General features: G+C 44.0%; 1 long non-coding RNA gene across 1 annotated transcript; it reads left to right on the top strand.

The window, feature by feature from the left end:
* The first annotated feature begins 825 nt into the window (after nucleotides 1-825).
* On the top strand, nucleotides 826-3,835 carry LOC142875694 (uncharacterized). The gene is made up of 3 exons (XR_012922999.1): nucleotides 826-1,017; nucleotides 2,085-2,157; nucleotides 3,710-3,835. It is a non-coding gene; the product is annotated as an uncharacterized LOC142875694 (long non-coding RNA).
* The last annotated feature ends 459 nt before the right edge of the window (nucleotides 3,836-4,294 follow it).

Below are 4,294 nucleotides of genomic sequence, written 5' to 3'. Positions count from 1 at the left end.
GAAAAGTCCCACAATCTACCATCTGTAAGCTGGAGATGGAGGGAAGCCAGTGGTATAATTCTGAGTCCAAAGGCCTGAGAACCAGGGGAGCCAATGGTGTAAATTCCAGTCTGAGGGCAGGAGAAGATGAGATGAGATGCCCCAGCTCAACAGTGAGGCAGAAGATGTGGGTGAATAACTCCTTCTTCTGCCCTGTGTTCTATCCAGGCCTTCAATGGATTGGATGACACCCATCCATGTTGTGGAGGGCAGTCTACTTTATGAGTCCATTTATTTAAATGCTAACCTTATCTGGAAACAACCTCACAGACATACCCAGAATTGATAACCTGGGCACCTCTGGCCCAGTCAAGTTTGCACATAAAATTAGCCATCACACCTGTTCATTTTTACTGTGACTTTAATTCATAATATGAGTAGACATTTGTCCTCTTTGGAGGCTCATTTTATTCCCTCTCATTTATTTTTTTTTTACACTTTTTCCTTTTATTTTTAGTTGACACATGATAATTATACATATTTATGGGATACATACAGATATTTTTATATGTATATAAAATGTGTAATCATCAAATCAGGGTAATTAGTATACCCCTCACCTCAAACATTTATCATGCAGAATGTCTGACCAAATATCTGGGCACTCTGAGCAAGCTAACACATAAAATTAACATCACAAATATTAACTCACATTGTTGTACATAGGAGAAATCTGAGCCCAAAAAGGCAAAGTGAGATCACAGAGCAGTCATTGGCAAACCAGGACTGGTACCCCAGGCCCTAATTGAGGCCCTATTCATTGCTTCACAGGGACAACTTCTGGGATATAAAGGCTGATCCAAGCAGCTATGAAGAGACCTGGAATTTAAATCTCATGAACCCTGGCTACACCTCAACCTGTGACTCCAATTGGGATCCCTGATTCATGGACCATCTTTTCTGTCACATGGAATGTGTTCTAGGCCCACTCAGGTGCCAGCCATGTCTGTATCAGTGTCCGGAGCTAAAGCAACCTGAGTATGTACTTGGAAGCTTGGAAGCTCTCCACTGCTTGGGCTCCCTGTAGGAGGAAGAGGGATGACTTAGCTATGGAGTTGCAGAATGTGCTTGTGATTATAACTCTTCGTCCGGGGTGGGGGATAACTATGACAGGTGGGAAACTAACAGCAAAGTTATTAATGACAGGTCCAGGTCCAGGGGATAGCAGCCATTGCCTCCCAACTCCCTTAAATCAGGGAACTGCAGGCCTCATATCCCTGGCAAGGCCATCTACACTTCCAGCAGGACTAGCCCCTCTGACCAGGATTCCGGTCACACCTTACTGACCTATTCCCCCACCCCCAGTTGAAAGAGACACACTGGATGCTGCCATCTACCTCATTCCCATGATCACAGCAGTGGAGCCTCAGAGGACTTGCAGGCTTAGAAGATGGACTAGAGGGTATGAGGGACTGTGGTGGCCCTAGAAATGCCACAAATACCAGCTCCTGAAAGTTCCAGTGGCAGGAGCAACAGGGTCAAGGTGTATGGCAGTACAGTCAAGCAAAATCCAATGATCAAGCTACATCCCTTTACTTCTATTGTTTTGTGACAAATATGAATATCAATGAGACTTCTGCTCTTAGCCAAGATGGAATAATAAAAACCAAATTTATCCTCCCATCTGGAAGAACTAAAACAGCAGACAAAATACAGGAAATGATGATTCAACAGACCATGGACATCAGGAAGTTGAAGGACAGTGTTCCCTGAGAGATGAGAATCAAGTGAGGTGAGCCCACAGTTGCTCCAGCTCACTACCTGAGACTTTCTAGGCCATGGAATAGGGAGGGGAGCCCCAGGTAGAACCTGGCACTGCCCCTGAGTAAAGGAAGGGGACCTGGGATCAGGAGAGACCAAGTACTGGAGAGGAGGAAGCTGGACAAGGAGGAAGCTCCAGAGATGATAAGCACATATGTGAAGAAACTACCCAAGGTCTGGGAAAGAACTAGCCAAAAGGATTCAAGGGAACAGTGCTAGGTGTTCAAAACCCCTGCTTTTTCTAACATACTCCTCTTTCTTCTCCACTATTCTCTCCTTTCCAGTTCTCAGCTCACTCAGCACTTCCAAGCTTCCCAAGAAGTTCTGGGATGGGTATGGGACTGAAATTTGCCAAATGTAAGTTATCTTTCTGTGATATCTTGCTCTCTCTCCAAAATGCTTGAGACGTATTTCTCAGTCCAGTGCCCCTTCCCTGAGCTGGGAGAGAAGGCTCTGCTGTCCTGTACTGAGGGACCCCCCAGGCAAGAAGGCAGGTCCCCTGGGACCTCTCTCCGGAAGCCTGCCACACAGTTGTGGGCACTGATGACACCCTAAGGTACATGGAGCACAGACTCCAGATGGAGCTCCAAGAGAAAATCTATCTTGTCACTTTCCAAATCAAAGAATGAGGTTTGTGGATAGGTTAGAATTCAAATCTCCTTTGATAAGTGGCTCTTTTTTGTGGGGACAGGGACAAAGCATGAGAATCTGATGTATGCTGTGAACTGTCTCTTCAGGAATATGAAACTTCTTAACTATTTGAAAGGATGGCATTACTAATAAACTAACAGAAGAATAAACTATCTAATAGAAAAAAGAGACAAAGATCACAGCACATAACTGCCCCTTTGTTTGATTAACCACCTGCGCCTTAACTTGTGGTCTTTAAGAGTTTGTTTTTACCGCACTTGAACTGAACAGATAGAAGGAGTATAACCCTTCCCCTGTTCCCACCAGACTACATTCCAAGGAGACTGATAAAGCCAGCCTGTCAGAGGGAAAATAAACACACAAAAAAATTAGCTTTCTCCTATTATTAGTTTGCAATAATAATCACTCTATCCTTTATCCCAATAAAAATCCCATTATCCTCAACACTGGCACTTATTTCTTTTGTGCCCTTTCTCCTTGGAAAGTAAAATATTTTTTTTTCTCTAAACCTTTCCTAATCTTTGTGTCAACAATTCTTTCTCATCCCATATTGTGAATTTCTACCCTAACACTATTGACATATTTTGCTTAGACATTCAGTGAAATTCATGAACCTCATGCATCTCATTAGTGGGCACCAGCTTAGCAACTGTCCTGGAGACAAGATGTCAGTTTCCTGGGTACCTGCTTGTGGAATCTGTGACTGTTCTTCAAGGGAGGTACAGGGCCTGGAGCATACGCACTACAGAGCAGCCTGAGCTTGATAGAGTCGAGTCACCCAGCCACAGCCTGAGCTTGATAGAGTAGAGTCACCAGCCACATTCACCTCCAACTGAATTAGCTACATATAGCCAGCTGCCTGCCATTATGGTCTAGAAGCCAGAGAGAGGATTAATGGTAGTGATTTAGTCACATTGTTATGCAGGTACTCAGGGAAGTCTGAAGTGGTCTAGTTTTTACAAGTTAGTTGGTCAGAGCCAGGCAGGCATTTGGTTAGAATATTAGTCATTCAGTCAGCCAGCACATAAGGCAAGCAGGTGGGATTAGGCAAATACCAAATCATCAAGCAAAAGTTTTCCACACACCATTGTAGTAGCCCTCTGCAAACAGATCCCTCTCCCCCTGCCATCAGCTGAGTTGTGTCCCCTCAAAATTCATATGTTGAAGTCCTCTGTCAGAACATGATAGGGCCTTTAAAGATATAATTAAGTTAAAATAAGATCCTAATCCAATATGACTGATGTTTTCATAAGATTAGGACATACAGAGAGAAAACCATGTGACAGACACAGGGAGAAGACACCATCTACAAACTGAGAAGCCTCTGGAGAAACCGGCCCTGCTCCTTGATCTTAGACCTTCAGCCTCCATACTGTACACAATAAATTTCTCTTTGTTTAGCCACCAAGTCTGTGAGGTACTTTGTTATGGCAGTTCTAGTAAACTAATACATCTTCCCACAACATACTGAAGAAGGTGTTTTTAGAGTGGACAGAAAGTCTGACTCCTCCCAGGAGTCCAAATGAGACTTCTGTTTGCTGAATAAAATATGGAGACTTGATAAGAAGGAAGAAGGAGACCCCATCAGGGAAAGAAGGGATTTATTACCACAGCCCAGAGAGCTGTCTTCACTAGACAATGTGGTAAGAGAAGTGAATGGTGGGAGAGAGGATTGTACCCTGAGCCTGGAGCCACTGGGCTCTGTCTCCTGGTCTCCTCACTGGAATGGCTCCAGCAAGCTGATATTCTGGTTGTACCGTGGTGGGAACCCGAAACTAAATTAAATGAAAATTGAATGAGAATTTTAAAAATTCCACTGCTGCAAGAAGGGGGTGGCTGTCAA

The sequence above is a fragment of the Microcebus murinus genome, chromosome 14 (assembly GCF_040939455.1).
Source record: "Microcebus murinus isolate Inina chromosome 14, M.murinus_Inina_mat1.0, whole genome shotgun sequence".
In the NCBI taxonomy this organism is placed as follows: domain Eukaryota; kingdom Metazoa; phylum Chordata; class Mammalia; order Primates; family Cheirogaleidae; genus Microcebus; species Microcebus murinus.
This window is presented reverse-complemented; position numbering and strand designations above follow the sequence as displayed.